Here is a 21,301-nt window from a genome sequence, read left to right as displayed (position 1 = left end):
ATTTTGCTGAATCCAGATATAAAATGTCTAGCAATAAAAGAGTGCACTGTGGTTATCCATTGGTGCTGAACATATCTGTACTGTTTGAGTACGTAAATGATGGTGAATATGAAATGATTTTTTGTTCTTTACATTGCAGTGAAATAACTCGGTTTACAATAGTATGCCATACCGATCCTTTTCAGTATATGAAATTCTCAACGTATAAAATATGCTATTGCTGCTTTTTGGCAACAGGATTGATAGGCTTTATACCATGAGTCTGAGTTCCAGGATTTCCATATTTCTGTTCCAATAATACTTTCCATGAGTATGATCATTGCTTTTTAAGAGAAGGTTAATTTTTTTTTCTTCAGGATGAAAATGTTCATTAGATTAAGGAATCATGGGACAATACTGAAAAACAAAGTTAGAGAATAAATATGGTGAACCTTTTATTTATAGTTCAAGGCAGACGCAGATCAAGTGGTTTTAGCTCTGTGGTATATTGAATTACTTAAACCCTGGGGTTGTGATCTCATCCAACTTTTCAAAGTTAAATTGGGTCAGGAGAACCTCCTCCCCTCCAAACACACACATTCACCTACAGTGAAACTTTAGAATTGACAGTAAAGGTTGTTGTTCATTAAAGTCTTTTTGTTTTTATCTGAATTAGTGTGGCTGGAGACAGGTGTGCATGCTGACTTACGGATAAGGAAGAAAACTTTCACTTAGATTTTCCTTCTCTCAAAGTTATTTGAAAGGCTTTAAAATTTGTTGTTTGAAAGGAAAACAAATATTTTTGAAAGATCATGTACTCTGGCCAACGTTCAAATTTAATCTCTTTTAATAATTATTTTAAGCATGGGTAAATAATACATGCATATTATAGAGCCCACATCACTTAGCAACACATCTCCTTGGTGTCACTGTGTTCTCTGTTCCAAAATCGATGAAGTTTTTTGCAAGTCTTTTTTTGAAAGTCTGCACATAGACCAAAACTCCTTATATACTCACTATCTATATATTTTTCATTAACCATATAGACACATGGGATTTCACAGCCCAATGCAGTAATGCTTCAACAGTAATGCAGTCCAGTTTCCTTCTCAAAAGCACAATAACAGGTTCACAGAGAAATTTAAGGGACAGATGGGTGTGCACATTGCTGTTGAAGAAAGTGTATGACCTAGTATCTTCTTCAAGTCTGTCATTTATGCTTCTAATGGCTGCCTTGCTAAGGAAAACATATGTTGATGCACATGTTAACTAGGGCAAATGGGCAAAAAAATCTCTTGCAGTTGGTATTTCAGAGACATCACTTTAAATTAGGAATAAGAACATGTAGAAGATATTGGTAAATAGTACATTGCTTTAGGACTATGACCCACTTTCATTAGTAATCAATGGGACCTGATCCTTTACCAGTTCTTGTTGGAGAAGACACAGTGTCATATAGCAATCTGAAGAATAATACCTCTGTGAAGCTGGTTGTGAATGAGATGAGAATCAGTCCTCTAAATTATAGCCTCTTTATCCTTGTGACTTCAGTCTAAAATGACTTTCATCTTGACTTTAAAATGGAGACTGCAAAATAGATCATAAGCATATAAGCATAGAGAAAAAAATTACAAAGTAATCGAGTAGTCACATCACATTCTCTCCACATCTTTTCTTTTTTTTTTTAATGTTTGACTTTTGGTGTGAATTCTAATTCACAGGTCATTGTCAGCCACTAATTTTCATAAATACAAATGTTACTGAAAACTCAAATATAGTATTAAAATCACTTATTATTCATAACTTAAAAAAGTACAGTTTCCTATGTATAGACCACATTCAAAGAACTTTGCTCATGAAAAGAAACTGGAAGATTAGCTGCCACATACAAATCTTGTAAAAATATGAGTGGAATTTGATGCTATTCTAATATCTTAGAGGGTAAATTATTAATGTTGAGTGTTAAAGAAAAAATGTGTCTTCTAGGTTAAATACACAGCCTTGCTTGAATGACATTCATATACCCTCGCTCTGAAAGTATGAGGAGAAAAAAGTCAATATCTTTAGAATGTGAAATGTGGAATGCTAACAGCAATATAGTATCAAGATATGGGCTTTAAGTTCCTAAATACCACCTATTCTCAAGCAATAATCTTTCCATGTAGCTGTGAGGCAAGTTATCAGATATCAAAACCTCAGTACAGGGGTTTATTTGAATGCATACACTCATATATTATATACATGCACATGCATACATAAGCACACACATGTAAGATATATATACATATATATAATACAAATGAAATAAATATAATATATACATATATGCTCATCCCTGATCTTCCCTAATGTTTTTAATGGATCACTAATATTACGCATACACCTGTCTACACACACAAGCACATTGAGTGGATGTACTGTATTGCAGGGTTTTTCATCGTTAAGGAACATGTAATTTCCAGGTGCTTTACCAGCTAAAATGATTACTCTTACTCTGGGGTCTGTCCTGAGCTTGTTTGCCCTGGGAAACATTACTTTTTTTCAGAAAATTACTGTCTATGACCTAGGAAGATGTCAGAGCTCTCCTTTATGCACGATATACTTAAAAACTATTGTGAAATTCATTTGAATAGATGTGTAGATTTTTTGTTGAAGGAGAAGAAATTCCTAACTGAGGGGTATTTTTCTGTGTTGTTGAACCTGTGTGTTTCCATTGATAGGTACTAACTAAATATTATGTCTGGATTTTTAAAGGGAGTTGAAAAGATGGAAGGTTTTGGTTTGAATGGAAGGGAGAAAGAGCTTCAGTACAGATAAAAAGACACTGAATACTATGGAATGATTAAAGACCTTTCAAAAAAAACAAATATTTTAAACTGGAGGTTGCCTACTTGCCATATGGTTTTCAAAAACATTACTCCTTTTGATTTGTGCTAGGAGAGTATTAGCATAGCCCATGGAATGTCTTCTTCAAACAGTTTTTTTAGAATTTTCTTTCCTGAATGTTATTTTCTAGAGAGCCTCTTCCTTAGAAAAACACCGGCACCTTGGTAGATGCAAGGGCTCCATATGGGCAGAGCTCTATTGGCTTCTGTGTGTCTGTATGTGGCCTCAGGGCTCTGTGCACATGAAAAGCATGAAAATTGCGTGGAGACATAATTAACTCATTGGGAATAGAAGTGATCACTGCTGCCTTTCACCCACACTTTTTATATTAGGCTCTTAATTTTGGCAGACAATAGACTTTGGATTTTATGGGTCTTATAATAAATTTATTTGAGCCCTAATTCTAGTTACCTGCAGCTTGAAGGCTTTGTCTTATTCCTTCTTCAGTCTTTTGATAATGGTTTGTTGCTAGAGAATCTTTCAAGTCTGCCTTAGCCTTGAATCTTCAAATAAAACAAAACAAGCCCTAAATGACAGTTAAACAATAATTTTCTGTCTTTTCTTGGTTCCAATTGTAAATTCACTTACTGCTAGGTCAGCATTAAGGAGTACTAGGCCCCATTTAGTCTGCCCTTTTAAAATTATCAGTTTATTTGAGGATTAAGTATTTTTCCTAACACTTTCACTTGAGGACTGATTTAGCCTAATGTTAGTGAAAAATCAGGAGTGGACACATCTTGGTACTTTGCTTCCTATGTAAATTCCGGACCTTATTTTTAAGGAGACTTGAGAAAAGCCAGTTGATTTAGGATAGAAGGACGTTTATCTTCTTAAATATTTTGACAGTGTCCAGCATAACAAATATAAAAGTTAAGATTTTTAATGCCAATATTGTCTTTTGTTATGCTATTTGTATTGTTTTAAAAGAGTTTGGTTTCCACAGCAGGTGCTGTTTTGGTGAAATCATGTTTCAAAAACTCAGCTAAAATTAGACATTCAAAGCAAATAACTGTTAAAACAAAAACCTGGACAAAATTATTTTGCATTTTGCTGTGTATGGTTTTGTTTGGTTTTGTTTGTTTAGTTTGGTTTGTTTTTTTGGTTTGGTTTGGTTTGGTTTTCTGTTTTGTTTAATTTAAAAACAATGAGGAGAAATTGGTTTTCTTTTACTCATTTCAGATAATCTATCTGCAGGGAAAAGTGCAATGTCCTTTGAAGGAAGATTGTAGGCAGTTACTGTTGTCATTGGTTTGCTAAATATTCTGTGGAGAGCTTTCTATATCACAGCACAATTTGCATCATACTTGTTTTTTTTTTTTCTAGAGTAGAAGGATACTTATTTCCTTTCATAAAAAGTGTCTATCTTGTAGGAGAAAAAAAAAAAAAAAAAAGAACACTTTTAGATGGTACACTCATTCTGTAAAGAGATATTGATTCAATGAATGTTTAGATTTTTTGGTGTTTTTTTTTTTCCCTCCAAATCACTAGTAGTTTATTTACTGTTTAATATGACTTGTAAGTATTGTCAGACTCTTAAAGATTTGGCAAAAATCCCAGAACTCCTAGAATCTTTCCTGAACCAAAGTTAACATGCAATAAAACCTATTTTCAGATTTTTTTTTTTTATAAGCTGTAACAAAAAAAAATAATCCAACAGTAACTAGAACAACAATGATCCATGATGTGATTAGCCTGGCACTAAACCTATATGAGCTTACGCTACTGAGCTGCAGCATTGCCTGCCTTGAGCATGGTGCCTTGCTCGCAATATTCACATAAATTTATGTCAACTCTTGAGTTCAGGCAAGACTAGAAGCACCAACTGAAAATGAATTTCCCTGGAGATGTCAATCATACCAGAGGGAGGACAGGACTTCCACCTTTCACATGACTTCTGGGTATGTTGGAGGACACAGAGATCCATGTCTTTTCACTGTGCTCCATGTAAAAGTATCTCTTATCCATGTACCACATACCAAAGGAATTGTAAGCATCTCTTATTCCACACAAAATATTTTATGTTTTTACGATCCTAGCTCCTTGCATTATTCCCATGTGCCAAAAATCCTTCTGCACATGTCTTTCCTCACCTACGGCACGGTCCATTTTACTCTTTCAAACAGTTATTTGCATCTAGCATATTAGTAAATGCTAGTCTTTAGATAAAGACAAACCTACACAATGTCAGCATTTCAGATATCTATAAAAGCTCACACCGTATAAGAAGTGGTTTTTCTCTCAGGACTAATCCTGTTGGGCTGCCTGGTTTTTTGTGTTGCCTATTTAATTAAATGTTTGTGGGTTTGGAGCTTTCTTAGGTGCTTCCTTTTCTGGACTAGGAAAAAAAAAATAGAGCTGCCTAGAATGTCTGTGATTGATGCACAATAAGAACTGAAGTGTTTGCTTGCAACTAAGTCAAGATAGACAATTTGGTAGACAATCAAATTAAATTATCCATATTTAGCATCCGTGAAAATACTCCACAGAGTTATTCCTGCTGGTTTTCCAAAACTATTTTTCAGGGACCAAATTCTTCTCCCTGATAGACAATTCTCAGTAATGTCAATGTAGACCTCAAGTAAGATAATACTGAATGATGTTACTGAGATAATATAATAGTATTTAAGAATAATGCATTTATAAAAAAGAGATGTAGGTCATTGTGGTGTATTTTTTAGTGTATTTTTTTCAATATTGCTGCATTTTGCAAGCTCTACTACAATGTGTCTGTCTTGTATTGCTTGTTTCTTCAGACTGCAAACACAATGAACTCAAGGCTGTTTGTTCTGTCCAGTAGTCTGTAACTAACAATAGCCAAAAAGAAGCTCTTCCCTTAACTCAGAAAATATTCCCTGAAGACACAGACTGGAGGAGTCTCTGGAGATTTTTCACATCCTACTGTTTATCTTTATGGTCAGCAGCCACACAACCTTGAGCTCTTATCACACCTCACAAATAAAGCAGGATACAGTCAGTCCTGGGATGAATTGTCTTCAGAACCACGTCAGCACTCCTAGACTCTGGTGATGATTAGTCATTATAAGTTGTTTTTTTTTTCACCTGTCAACACATTCTGAAGCCACTGCCCCACTGTGGGATCTAGAAGGGGATCTTTCAATATAGAAAGAGTAGAACTTGACCAGCCAAAGCAATTTTAGTCAGTTTTCCTTAAAAAGCTGCACAAGCTAATGTGACAGTTCACTTTTCCAGGAGAAGGTTGGAGCACATTCCAGCAGAATCACCTGTCAAGTTTGCATGGTCAAATTACTGTGAAAACATTGTATTTTAAAATGCTGTCTTATTAGAATATTGATATTAAAAATGAATTGAACTGAAGACATGAAGACAGATGATGGGCAGTTGCTACTTTGTTTCTTACCAAAGATTAGTTTTAGTGGCAGCCTGGACTACTTCATGTTTTGGAGATTTGTGTCTACAGATGCAGTCTGGATTTATTTGTAAGAAAACAGAATAAGATATAGGAAATCTGGGTTCAAATTCCATATTTGACCTTGGGCATACCTCTTTCATCTCTGAAGCTTATGTTTTCCCTTGAAAAGTAAAGATACTGATATTTCTTGCATTTGTCGTATCCAATCTGACTGTAAGTTCGGTTTTTTGGGGTGAGTCACTACACTCCTTTGTTCTGTGGGTCTGTCCTCACAGCTGGAATCAGTTGTTACTCTTATAACCCCTGCAATAATAATAGCTCTCATTAGGACTCTTGTAAAAATGTGCTCTATCATGGCTAAAGAAATCCTCTATCAGATTATTAATTAAAATCAAATCTGAATGCCTTCATCTATGGACCATGACATTTACAGTGGGAGTATTAAGGGCAGAGAAATGTAAACCAGCTATCTTAAAAGTTTGCTGTTTGAAGGCTTGAAGCTGCCTTTGTCCCCTCCTTTCCCCTCCTCTTCTGCACTATTTAAGACCCATTGCTTATTGACTGATACACTTATTGATGAATTATACAGCAGTGATCCAGCCCAGGGAGGTCAGTAGGGTGCAATTACTGGCAGAACAGGCTTGGGTGTGCTTCTGAACTACTCCTCCCTGCACAGCTCTTTCAGTATGCATATCACATCTCCCTGCTTGTAGCAGGCTGATGAGTGTGTGCAGTTAGTGCAGGCACACACATACTTCTGCGCTTTCCCTGAAAGTGGAGCATTAGCAACTGCAGTCAAAAAGCACCCTTGCTTCTTCAGCTCTGATCCGAGCAACAACTGCCTAATTCTGTCTGGAGGAACTAGGAGACAGCACTGGAGGCAAGTTTAAAAAGGACTTAGTGACATCCTGCTGTCACATCTGGTTTCGTGAAATCTGCTTATTAGTAGTCCATTTACAATTACTTTCCTAGTCCCATCAGTAGTGTACATTCTTGAGAACTGTCTGGCTGGGAAGGAAGGAGCACACTGCTGAAGGTATGTTGCAGTCTTCTTTACCTTACATCTTGTGCTGAATGTTCCTATCTGTTCATCTCACTTGCAGACATTCCTGGTCTATGCAGTTTTTCACTGAGAGCTGCTGGAGCAAGGCTTGAGCAAATCATAGCAATAGCAGTAAATGGACAGATTATTATTTTTTTTTTCCCCATCAGTTAGCCATGCAGTTTGTTTATTAAAGGGTAAAATTATATGACAGGCTTAAACTTTCAGGGGAGATGACAACTCTGCATTTTGTATTACAAGCAAATAGACTGCTGTTATTTCTATCAGGGCAAAATTTCCATTCATCGGCTGTTTAACTGTGGACATGGAACATTGCTTTCAAATTGATGTGTTTATTAAATATGGTCTGTGCATGCACTGCCAGCTGAAATTTGCATACACGTTTTGAAATTTGAAAAAAGACTCTTTCATTAACTTTCAAAATGCTCTGGACTGCAGCACACTTCTTTAGAAAAGAGGAGTGAGCCAGGCTTTTCATTTCACTTAAGTTCTTTTACTGGCATGTATTCATCTGGTAAAAAGTCTTTGCCAAATCCAAGAAGTTTGCTGTTATTGCATTTCCATAAATGTAACAGCTGTGAAGAGAATGAATATTCATAGTGTTTGGAGTTTTGCTCCCAAGATTTTTATGATAATTCTGACTTTTCAAGGAGATGGAATTTTAGATTAAAGATTTTTGCAGGTTGAGATATTGTGATAGGACATATATAAGTGTTTCCTCAAGTAAACATGATACAGATAAGCATGCACTGCAGTAAATAGCTGGCTGTACCTCTTATTTGCTCACAGCCAACGTGATCTGTTGCTTATACTTGTGGATTCTTTTGCTAACAGGTCATCAGCAATGAAAACAAATTACAGCTCAGATGCTTCTCTCTCATAGGACATTATTTCCCAAATGATATACAGTTTTGTCTGAGCATATCCAAGACATTGATACTGTTATGATGATTAAATGTTAACTTGGTACCTCCTGTATTTGCACTGACTGGAAACTTATTTTGGGATGTTGCTAAAGACAGAGAAGCCCACTGCAAACTCAGTGTACTCTGAGGATGGAAAGTGATTTGCCTAATCTCCTCTTGGGAAAATTCCCATTTGTAATTTATCAAAATTGTACAAGCAGCAGAGATAGTTGTCCCCTGCAGGTAGAAGTAGAATGGTCTTGAAAATACAGAGGCAACATGTGTGCATGTGCCTGTATGTCTAGAGATAACTGATCTAAAAAGACTTAAATAATCCTAGCTGCCTGTAGATCTCAATGACTTTTGAATTACTAAAAAATATCCTATTAATGGGTCATACTGCAGATCTCCGTAACTACACAGCAGAATAAAACATCTAGACAGGAATTCTGTTATATAAGAACACCTCAGAAACCCTCTTGAGGCTGGTTGTGATTATTTCTTTAAAAATCCTCCCAGTATCTGGGAAGTGCCAGGAGCTGTGGAGTACCCACCTCTGAAAAGTGTCACCAGTGGAGATATCTGTGTGTGCTCAAAGTGAATTTAAGGTTCCTAATGTCCAGAGGTACCTCCTTGGCAGTCTGTCCTCACTCAGGCTGGATCCTTATGCTCGGTGGTGGCAAGGTCAGGATGGCCCGTGAGATGTCCCTCCTACCTGTTCCAACCCTCAGCTGGTGGTGAGCTGTCACTCAGTGTCTCCTCCTCAGGTGATGGGGAAAAACTGTTTGTCCCTTTCGTCTGTCTTCATTTTTTATGACATCTGAATCAGCCTGGTGTTTGGGTGCAAACTTTCTGTTGGTCCCCCCAGCTCCGCCCTGTAGTTATAACATGCGGTGGCCCGTCGCATGCAGGTACTGCAGGCATAAAATACATTTAAAAGCATATGAAAAAAATAATTTGATGGGTCAGATTCTGTTTCCAAGGAGGGGAAATCAGACTACCCTCCTGAAATCAGTAGGAAGTTGTTTACATGAATAGAAGTTGTTTACATGGGTGCAAACTGACGTAAAATCTCATTTTCCCTTGGTGCTGTTTGAATTTTTGTCACCCGAGGACCTGGCTCTGTTCCTTTATAGCTTGGTTTTATTCCAGAAAAAAGCAGTCAAAATGGAGAGTTTGTTTTTTCACTCACTAGAAATTAAAACCTGCCTGTGTGTGGTGACAACTGCAGGTATCTGAGAGCAACCACCTTTTATATTTCCCCTTACCAAAGCCTAAGAGAAAAACAAAACAAAACCAAACAAACAGAAGCACCACCATCCCAAATCTCTCTGTTTAATTCCCTTTAAGACATGTAAGGTCTCCTCTCCTGCTTTAATGTGTCCATGGCTCCTTCCTGACCTCCACCACCGTTCCTGAGGAGGTGAGAGGTAATTCATTTTGCCCTCTCGGCCACCTCACCCATGTGCCTTTTCAAAGCAGATTTGTCGATCACATAAAATGCAACTGCTGATGCGTTTCTCTTCTGCCTTGCTAGTCAAAGCCAGCATCCGGAGCCTCAGACACGTTTTGTTAAGTTACAGTCTCTCAGCCCCAGCACTACATTTTACTGAGCCAACCGGCCCTCTAGTGTTTTGAGGTATTTTATGCAAAGAGGTCCCTTTAACTGTTGCCTGTGATACCAGAGGTAAAGAGAGGGATTCAAAACAGCTGACAGAAGCTTAGTGGAGTTATTGGAATCTGGAGTGATTGGCAAAGGCAACACAGCATCCACTCTTCTTTCTGGAGAAAGTGAGAGCCTGGTTTTGTTTAATTTTGGAAGACGCCAACACTTGTATGACTACCACTGCTCCATGGCTGTGAGTCTATCAGAGGCTACTGACATAGAAACAGCTTCAAAGTTGTTATAGACGACAGTTATCTATTTACACACTCTAACAGGGATTTCTGAAAGCTTCTTATATCGTGCACTCACTTCAACACTGGAGTACTGCATGGGTTTTTCAGCTCTCTCATGAATGACAGCTGAAAATGAAGATGAAGGGAAGAAAATGCCATGAAGCTTCAATATTGCAGCAAACTAGGATCCAGATGGCAAGCCTTTTTACAGCAATACGCTGGATTAACTTTAAGACTCCCCTGGCTACTATTCTCCTGTTTAATTTGTCTTTCCTTAATGCTATTTCTCTGTGAAGGTAATGCCATAAAAATATGTGGTTTCAGACACAGTCTGCTAGCAAGAGAACTTTCCTCCATCTCCATTAACCCCTTCAGAGCTAATTAACTTATTGCGTGCCCAGTAGCATCAATTTAAACCATAAGTGGGGCAGGGAATATTTCACATGCATTCACAGTGCCATGCAAAGCATGAAACTAAGATGATTTGCATACAAAGGAAGATAATTAACCTGTTGGAGGGAGAGCAGGTTTTCACTTGTCTATTCTATATTTGTAGTCAAAAATCATTTTTGGTAATGCAACTGTAATAATGGCTGAAATTCTTCACAGGGAAGTTTCAAACACCTGGTTGGTGTTGTTCTCATGCCAATGTTTCCTGAGGCTGGATGTCAGATAGTTGTGTTTTCCCCTGTAACTTACAGATCCGGTTGTATCTTCTTGTAAGCTGCCACTGCTGCTTGAATTTGTTCTTCCATCCTTGTGCAGCCACAGCAAGGATCATCACTGTCCTCATCTTCTTCAAAAAGCTGGTTGGTGAGACACCCAGTGGTGGCACTGAGCACCCCTAAGACAGCCAGTGGCACCTCTTGGGTGCCTTCCTGCAAACTTGGGGGATAAATAGCAGTGCCATCGCATGAGGTTAACAATTTATCAGGAACCTTCACCTCTCGTCTGCTCTAGATAGCAGACGTGCTGCCACCCGTCTGCAATGAGTGTCAATCTGTATTCAACCTTGCTACGCCTCTGTGAGATGGAGACACGGAGACTTTTATTCACGGAGAAATATATCTGCTGCATAGTTCAAGAAAACGCTCCAGAAGCTGCTAACAGTTCATATCACATCCAGAGAATAGCCACGATAATGTCCTTTAGCAAGTAAAGGTTTGCTTCTTTCTCAGGAGAAGTCTTGTCAGAAAGTCAGCCTCAGACAACACAATCCTAATGACTCCCTCCTTTTACTCTCAAATTATGTCACTACATGACACAGATTGAATAGAAATTATTAAAAAGAAATATTGTCTAAGTAAAGTGTGTCCAGAACATCTCTTGAATATTTTGACCTCGTTTATACCACTTGCAAGTGGGTTTATAACCTGTATACATATGAGAATGAATAACAAGTCCCACTCCTTTATCTGAAGGGATGGGTATATCCAAAACCTGCTGAAATGAGAATTAAAGAAAGCACACCCAAGTCCCAGACTGTAATACAGTTCATTTGCCATCTACAACTGCCTAAGCTGATGACGAATTACGTATCTCCCTGCTTAACCTGAAAGTTCCTTTGGGCTACTTTTATGAAAGCATAACTTATAACCAGAAACAAAAATTGAGATTCAGCTCCAGATTAATCCTAGAAAAAAAAAAATCTGTCTAGTGAACGAAATACTTTTCTGGTCTTTTCTGACTTTATTTACCAGATCATTATTGGCTAGAAAAGGAGCTTTGTCTTCTAGTGCAAGGTAGATATGGGGACGATGCATCACATAAGGGAGAGGTGAGTCCTTCTGCAGCAGAAACTTGAGAGCATCCTGCACCATCTTGGATAAGACTGGGTTCTACATTAAGTGACAGAAATGAGCCCTAATGGTCAATCACATAACGATGGAGAGAGGAGCTGCTGCCATGAATTGCTTCTTGCGAAGATCCAGCCCTTCTCTATTAGACATGAAGGACAGTTTAGGCTGAATATGTTTTCCCTTGGACCATGTTAGAAAGATTAACTCACTCCACTGAGTTAAAAGTAATCATGGTGCTGACTTAAGATGGGACAGATGCTCAACATTCAGGTACATCTACGTCTAAATTAAATATCTAAGTTAGAACTATCACAGGAAATGTTATAAAAGCCACCTGGCTTTTGAATTTGTTATTTCATCCTTGTGCCACCAGGCTTTTGAACCCAAATATTTCTGAATGAATGCCAGAAGTGAGAGTGAGGGTAAAGAGAGCCTGCTTGGATATACTCCAAGGGCTTGTAGAGGTGACAGAGGGTTTAGAGCATCAAAAGTTGTTTTAAAACATGCATTTTTAAAATTATATCCCATTAGAAAGGAAGAAGCACAGAACTATGTCCCAGAGGTCCCCTGAGGAAGAGTAGCTCTTAATTGATTGAAAGATCTTTTTTCTATCCTATTGGAACTATCCTGTATTTACCAGTTCGAATTCCCAGGAAGCATGGCTGGTCATCACCAGTTATTAAATATTTGCTCCAGCATAAATATACTGTTTGTAAAGCAATAAGCAACCCCATATGTCATAATAATGTAAAATTCTGTCTCCCATGACTGATAATTTGACACTGGGATGGTGAGCATGATCCTCTTTGTCTCCCGTGCTCTGGACTATCAGTCTGTGTAAACCAATAACTAATTGTAGTGGATGTTGTTGGGAGTGAGGAGGAGTAATTCATGACAGTGAAATATTATTTTTTGTTGCAACGTTTCTAAGTAGAGCTATGGTATTGTGAATAATGCATGAGGTGATTTCCTTTCAGGAAGGCTACTAGCAAACATTTCCACTGGTTGGAGAATTTGACTTGGCAAGAGAATGGTATTTACATTGTTTTGGTGACACAGAAAGAAGTTAGGGAACAATTATGTCTCTCATCTTCTAAGACTCTGGAGAAATGTCAGTATCCAATGAAATAAAACGAATTAAATAAATAATGAGAAAATGTAAAATTAATCTGTTTTCAAATGCACTGGTAAGTTATCACATAAATTTAAAAGACCTAACACAAAATGTCACTCGATTTTATTTTGCAGGATGAGTGTTGCTATGGTTTCTCTAAATCCAGGTGATAAAAAAATAATTTCTATATGCTTTTGATTAAATATTTTAACTTACTTTTTATAAATGAGGTTATAGTGCTGGCTATTTTTCCCTTTAATAAAACCGAAATCCTGATGTCTGTAAAAGGTGGTGGAAGATGTAGCTGGATATATCAAAGATAAATAAAGAAAGATTTATAATGATTTTTTCATTGTACTAGATTTTTCTAAAAAAAATCTCTTATCTCAGAATGCCATCAAGTTCTCACAAGTGGAGAAACATAAATCATAGCAGAATAGGCAGCCTCTGGTTTCATTCACTGAACTCCATATGCTTATCTACGTCGTGCTCTCGCATCCCAGGCTCCTAAAACGCTTCAGTCAACATTCCTTCTGAATTGCGATACGTCATGTTAATCAACCTCTACAGTGTCATAAAAATGTATGTAAATTAGGCTTTTGATAAACCAGAATATTTTGACAGGATTTTTGCATAAATCACACATGCGAGCACGCACACACACACACAGACAACCTGTTTAGAGAGGAAGGTGTTTTTGGACCCCATTTGTTTTTGAAGTAGATTGTGGCCAGCATGCTGATGCTGCTTGTGAGCAGGAACACGTATGTGGCCGTATGGCGGGTCCCATAGCAAGAAGCAACTTGAGTTTAAGTCCATTCTTGGAAATAAAAACTGTACCAAGGAGAAAGAAATGTAACAGTTTCCTCTCCATTTGTCCTCCTTTCCCTCCTTTCCCTTTTCTGGAACCCAGTTGTTTCTGTGGGTCATTCAGTGTCAGTAATAATGTGAGAATTTTTAGGGTTAGATAATCACAAAATCACAGAATCACAGAATGTTAGGGATTGGAAGGGACCTCGAAGATCATCCAGTACAATCCCCCTGCCGGAGCAGGAACACCCAGATGAGGTTACACAAGAATGTGTCCATGCGGGTTTTGAAGGTCTGCAGAGTAGGACACTCCACAACCTCCCTGGGCAGCCTGTTCCAGGCTCTGTCACCCTCACTGAGAAGAAGTTTCTTCTCAAATTTAAGTGGAACCTTTTGTATTCCAGTTTGTACCCGTTACCCCTTGTCCTATCATTGGTTGTCACCGAGAAGAGCCTGGCTCCATCCTCCTGACACTCACCCTTTATATATTTATAAACATTAAGGAGGTCACCCCTCAGTCTCCTCCAAGCTAAAGAGCCCCAGCTCCCTCAGCCTTTCCTCATACAGGAGATGCTCCACTCCCTTAATCATCTTTGTTGCCCTGCGCTGGACTCTCTCCAGCAGTTCCCTGTCCTTCTGGAACTGAGGGGCCCAGAACTGGACACAATATTCCAGATGTGGTCTCACCAGGGCAAAGTAGAGGGGAAGGAGGACCTCTCTCGACCTACTAACCATCCCCCTTCTAATACACCCCAGGATGCCATTGGCCTTCCTGGCCACAAGGGCCCAGTGCTGGCTCATGGTCTTCCTGCTGTCCACCAGGACTCCCAGGTCCCTTTCCCCTACACTGCTCTCTAAAGAGAACACTGCTATGATATGGAAGATTAATGTTTTTGCCTAATCTGTTCTTCCACAGAAACAAAACTCAAAAATCAAAAGAATTTATTAGAATTTCAATCAGTTCAAATTAAATTTAATTCAATTTACTGGCTTTCACATTGCTTATCAACCAGTCAGTTTCACTGAAAATATAAAATGCTGTTGTTGAGGTAGGAAGAGTCTTGTAAATACTAGCACTGTCTGGCTGCTGATCTTTCCATTTTTTGTTCTCTTCTCACATGTTTTGCTGTATGTTTGTGTTCTACTTTGTCCTTCAGGGCTGTATTCAGACTGCCGACAAGTCTGAATATGTCTGTCTCATCTGTCCCTCTTGCTGAAGTGTGTGAGGCTGAGAGAGCAAAACAAGAATGATGTAGATGGGGCTTGCTTTCTCCTTCAGGCACAAAAACTTAATGCAGCTCTTTGTCTGTAGCTGTATAGTTAAGGACTATCATTTGTTCTGTATTTGTACAACTGGGACTCTGGCTGACGTGATTTGGGGTGCACCCATGAATTCACTCCACCTTCTGCATCTTAGGCCACATAGGAGGAAAAAACATTTCTATGACTCCATTTTCGCATAGTCGAAGTCCATTCTGACATACATATATCACCATGAAGTTGCACACTCCTGAAAGCACGTCAGACATCACCAAGAAAGTATCGGACCATGTCTGCTTACCTTTTCCAGTGATGTTGCAGCCTATAGATGTTATTGCTCTAGTTTCTTGACAGATCATCACCTTTTCCTTTTTTAAAAGCTACCGGGTGTTCATGAGGCTGATGTGGGGTACTTATAATGGCATCATCTGCACTGCTGATATGATATGGTACACATTTTATGCATACTGTGTCTGCAGTGTGAATCCACTGTTTATAATATATGCTATATGCCAACTAAAAAAAGACACTATAACTCCATTGTCTACATATAGATAATGCAAAAGAATATATGTATAATACTTACACTGTGCATGAGAGAATACAAACACGCACATACAGAGATATATGACATCATGTATGCAATTCATGATTCACAAAACACAGGTTACACACAGGGAAAAGCTAGAAAAAGGGGGTGATTTGTCATCTAGGGCAAATCCCACAAAGGGTTTTGAGTATCAGGTTAAAACACACCTAGACTACAGAGGCAGACAGGTTTACTACTGTCTTTTTAAAGAGGTAACAGGGCTTTTAAATATGTGTAATTTTACGGCTAAATATAAATAGAAGAATCCTTCAATAATCATAAATACAGCTGTAGAGCCAAATTCTCCTAATGATGCAAAAGCAATATATATAGATATACATAGATATCCTAATTCACAGTTTGAAGTTCTTGATTCTCAACACCCAAGACTTAGTTTCCTGCCAATTTTATAATTTTTCCTGTTGTCAATTGCTTTCTAAAATAAGTTTGAATGAGGTGGAATTAACTTTTAACATTTAAAAATTAGAAACAGGTGCTGTGTCTACATATGCTGCCATATTCTCTTCTTTGTGTCTTGTATCACTGTTTTCTGGAACAAGCTGTTGGATCCTGCTTTTCATCATTAATTTTGCACTGTCTGCTGGTGGAAGTTGGGGGAAGTGGAAAAGTTACTAAATATTAGCGTGGTGAGAGAGTTGAAGATGTTCAAAAAGAGAGAAGCTCTGCAAACTGAGTAGAAATAGAATAGTATTACTGGTGAGAGCTTTAATAGCAGCCATGCAATCACTGGCTTAAATGTGTGTTGGTTTTGGGTGCTTTTAATGGCAATAATTAGGTAATCAATATTGTTTCAGAAAGGAAAAATATCCTGCTTAACAACAGAATGAAATTGATTAGCTACGCTAGTACCATTTTAAGGAACATTAAGTAATCAAGACTGTTTCCATGATGACATCCCGAAGAGGGAGAGAACCAGGCAAATCTCGTAGTGGATGGAGCTGGGGCTGCATTTACACTGTTGCTGAAGAAATAATGGCTGAGACCACGTTTGCTTCTGCAGTCATTGTACAAATGTCTGATGGGGGCACTGAGCCCCTATCTGTTCATTTCAATGAACTTGGATCTTATCCCAGATATGAACTAGATGTTTTCTAAAGATACAGATTCCACTCTGCTTTTTTCATTACTCTTACTTTATACACCCATCAACTTAAAATGTTATGTTTGGTTTTGGGTATTTAAAATAATTAATGAATATATAGAACTCCTACTTTGATATTTATTGAGAGGTCTCAGGGAACTTTGCAAGAGATATGACTCTTAACAGCTCTACTGTATGTCAGAGCAAAGTGAATGATGAGGTGGGAGATTTTGCAAAGAAACCCTGAGTAGTTGTGTCACAAGAAGGGACAGGGTCCACAAGTGCTCAATGTTAAGTTGCTGCTATGTCTGCCTAGACATCTTGACCTTTTTTCAATTAAGTATCCAAATTGATCCAAAAATACCTAAAGTTCAATATATTTGAGCAACCACAGTTACAGCTGCAGCTTTTCAAACACTGGAAAGCATGTATATGCAGACAATCAGATTTAATCATTCTGATCAGGACTCTTGGCAAAAGCAACATTTCTCACAGGTATGATGCTGAGTCCTTATCTGTGTGTTATTTCAGGAAATGACACTGCAGCACTGCTTTTGCTATACCTGGGGATGCCATGAGAAGCGAAGCTTCGTTTGACCTATACATGATTTTGCACAAGTGAAGACAGTAAGCTTTTGGTAAAAAAGTATTAAATTTGAGGGGACTGATCCTGGGCACAAAAAATAATAATATTCAGAAATAGATAAAATGTGAATGAAGAACTGGTGGTTGTTGAGAATTCTCCAAGCTACTTGAAACCAAGTGGGAATCCCATTAAACTCATTTCTAGGTGTAAGAACAGTCAACCACCCTTATATCAAGATTTAACTGATCAGATGCTCCATGTTTTATGATATATGAGCATGTACTTAAAGCATTCACTTCTGGAGGTAAGTCATTACACGGAAATCACAGGTTTCAATGGGGAAAAAGTGGTCACAGTCTACAGAGCATTGAGGAAAATCTTGAAAATATGATCCTTCTATATGACAAAAACTCACAACTGGAAACTAAAATATCACTTTCAAAGTCTTCTCCCTCACAAAAGAGACAACCAAGCACATGAAAATTAGTTCTATTCAAAACTAGTCTTGTGGTAATTAGGGTAATATAGTGTATACACATTTAAATGGTCAGATTTAACCTTACTGTAATTAGAGCAGAATTATTGGACAGTTGAAAATTCCTAATTATTTTAAGGGTATCAGGACAGTTGCTTCCCCAAACCTGAGTTTGGAAACAATTTTGAACAAAGAGGAACAGACCGTATTTTGTAGCAGCCAAATTTAGTCAAGAGGTGTTACATATCTTTTATCCATTAGGGTTTTGAATTTGTTTTTAGCTGTATGAGACCATGAAATGAAATCTAACATTATTCCATTATAATCTGAAAAAGGAACAAAAAGGAGCAGCTCTGTCTGCATGTGTAGAAAGACGGAGAAGAAGTTCAAGAATCTCTGTATCAGTTTTCAAACTCTGATGCAGATTGTTTTCATGGTTGTTTTGTTTTCTATCACATGTTGTACATTCTGTAATAATTAAGATATGCTCTTTTTCTACCTCATGTTTCCTCAGCCAACTGGTGTTTTGTGTGGGCTCATAGGATGTATAGTTTCAGATTCACGAAGGTGGTAAAAAAAAGCAGTAGATGATAACAGGATATTGCTGGTTCAAGTGGACGAATCTGACTGGTAAGATAATGTCAGATATTTTCACAGGTACCTGTTCTTACACTTTTCCTTGATAATATTTTATCCAAAGACATTTTCCTGGATCCAGTACCCATAAGGATTTGACTTGATTTTATCCATTAGAGTCCTTCTTCTGACAGGTGCTATATTAATCTTCCCTCTTTTGTAGACCAGGAAGCTGGAATTAACTGGAAAAGACTTTCTAATCTGCAGTTCTGCAGTGCTGGATCCATTTGCCATAAGACTGAAAGGAAAATAATGTCCAGAATAGACTTTGTCTTTTACACAAATGCAATATGCTACAAATTTTTCTTAAGCAGCCAACAGAAAACAGGCCTTATTATCCAAGTGGAATTGATCAATACTCACTTTCTGACATAGTCTGTCTGACACACTTGATAGTTTAATATTATAGTAAATTACATGAAGTTGTATGAATTCAAAGAGAAGACATACTTTTTAATGTATATAATTTTTGGCATGGCCGGCTCTGCCAAATTGTCTGACTCTATATATTATAGCACCTTGTAAAATCCTCAAAGTCAGTGAGCTGTGAGACTGACAATTTTCCTCAGAATTTTGTTATTTTGATGATACCAATACGTCCTTCAACAATCCTAAGGGCAACACATAGGAAAAGATGTCTTTGTGACTGGATAACCTTGTGTATTCATGACATGACAAACTGTTTAGACACAAAAAAACAAAAAAAAAAGGATAAAATAAGAATCTGTGTTAAAAATTCATTTGGTAAAGAATGGGAAGGTACAGTTCCAGGAGTCTCTACAGGCCCTGACATCTGCAAATTTCTGTAACACAGTGCATGAATTAATAGCTCTGGAAGTTATGCTGTTATGTGACTCCAGTTTTCCAGGTAGTGAGTGCTGATAACAGTAACAGCGCCTATCTTTCTAGATGCAATGCCAGCAATGTTTTGTCTTAAAAATTCACTGAATAAACACTGAATTGTAATTTATTTTAATGATAATGAACACTCATAATCTATGGCAATATTGACCTTGTTAAAGTTTTGTACTTTATTTCTAGTCTGAATTTATCTATTTTCCAAGTGACTTTTTTCTTATATTTACCTTCTAAACTAAAGAACTATTGTCAAAGTTCTTTTTCTCTTGTAGGTGTTCATGGCATGTGATAGAGTCTCTCCCTTGTGATCTCTGTGATAAGCTAACCAAATTGAACTCATCCATTTTTTCATTATTACGTGTATTTTTCAGTTCATCAGTCATTAAATGGAGTTCTGACTTTGACAAATGTAGGGCTTTTGTTAGTGTTTGTTTGTTTGTTTGTTTGTTTGTTTGTTTGTTTGTTTTTAAATCATGCAGAATATTTCCAAGTTTATAATCCTAGGATCAAATTAACCCTTTTTTTTGTTACAAATTAGTACTAGGAAGTTAGTCTCAGTTTATTACCATTAACCATCCTAAGACTATTTCAGAAACACAGCTTTAAAGACAGAATCTGCCTTTGTATTGACATGGCCTATATTCTTGCCTGTGATGTTTGTATTTGGATTTGAAACACATATGGTTTTCTTACAGGCTATAGAGATGAACTGTTCTCCTGTATTTACTATGCCCTAGGCATTTGGTCATCAACAAACCTGGTACCTTTTGTGCATGTGGTTTTATTGTGTATTTCTCTATTCATAACCCGTTGATAAAAAGATTAAGACATACAGAGCCAAAAAGAACTAAAAAAATCTCTGTGGGTTTCTACTTAAAATGCAGCTGGTTAAGCAATGATTCTGATTTAGGATTGTATTCTGAATCTTATTATTTAAAAAGTTTTTGATCCATTTAATATATGAATGTGAAGTTCTTCAAGCTTTATTACTCAAAATGTAATGTGGTCTCAAGTTGAATGTATTACAGAAATCTATTGCAGCAACATCATTATTTTCATCCCTCAAAGTTTTAAACATAACAACGTGTGGTCAATGTACTTTTATTTTATACGAACGTAGAATAGCATTAACATACTGCATTTCTTTCTTTTAATTCTTATTGATTGAGTTTTGTATTGGCTGTTCTATGATTTTGTCTGAGATGCTGTTGTATTTGCAAATCTTTAGCTTTCAATATGAAAAAAAATAACATAATTTCTTAGAATCAAATAAACATTTAGATTGGAAAAGACATTTAAGAACATTGAGTCCACCCATTAGCCTAAAACTGCCAAGTTCACTTCCAAACCATGTCCCTAAGTTACATGTCTTCATGGCTTTTAAACACTTCCAGGAATGGCAACTCCATCACTGCCCTAGGCCACCTGTTCCAGTGTCTGACAGCCCTTTACATGAATAAATTTTTCCTAATATCCAATCTGAACCTCCTCTGGTGCAACTTGAGACCATTTCGTCTTGTCCTATCACTTGCTACTTGGAAGATCAACACCCTCCATGCTACATCCTCTTTTCATATAGTTATAGACAGTGGGGAGATCTCCCCTCAGCCTCCTTGTCTCCAGGCTAAACAGCCCCAGATCCATCAGCCTCTCCTCAACACACTTGTGCTCCAGTCTCTTCACCAGCTTCATTGCACTTCTTTGAACTCTCTCCAGTGCCTCAATGGATTTTCCTGTAGTGAGGGGCCCAAAACTTAGCCCAGGATTTGAGGTGTGGCCTCACCAGTGCCCAGTATATGGCAAAGATCACTGCCCTGGTCCTGCTGGCCGCACTATTCCTGGTACAAGCCAGGATGCTGTTGGCATTCTTTGCCACCTGGGCACACTGCTGGCTCATGTTCAGCCACTCTCACACCCCCAGATCCCTCTCTGCCAGCCACTCTTCCCTG

General features: G+C 37.7%; 1 protein-coding gene across 1 annotated transcript in view; it reads left to right on the top strand.

Annotated features, from left to right (window-relative positions):
• Window positions 1–6,975: 6,975 nt before the first annotated feature.
• TENM4 (teneurin transmembrane protein 4) overlaps window positions 6,976–21,301 on the top strand; it is a 1,656,871-nt gene continuing 1,642,545 nt past the window's right edge. Inside the window, exon 1 of the mRNA XM_065029145.1 lies at window positions 6,976–7,292. The gene's annotated coding sequence lies outside the window, so the exon portion shown is untranslated. The remainder of the gene's footprint in view (window positions 7,293–21,301) is intronic.

This window comes from Columba livia, chromosome 1 (genome assembly GCF_036013475.1).
Source record: "Columba livia isolate bColLiv1 breed racing homer chromosome 1, bColLiv1.pat.W.v2, whole genome shotgun sequence".
NCBI classification, from domain to species: domain Eukaryota; kingdom Metazoa; phylum Chordata; class Aves; order Columbiformes; family Columbidae; genus Columba; species Columba livia.
This window is presented reverse-complemented; position numbering and strand designations above follow the sequence as displayed.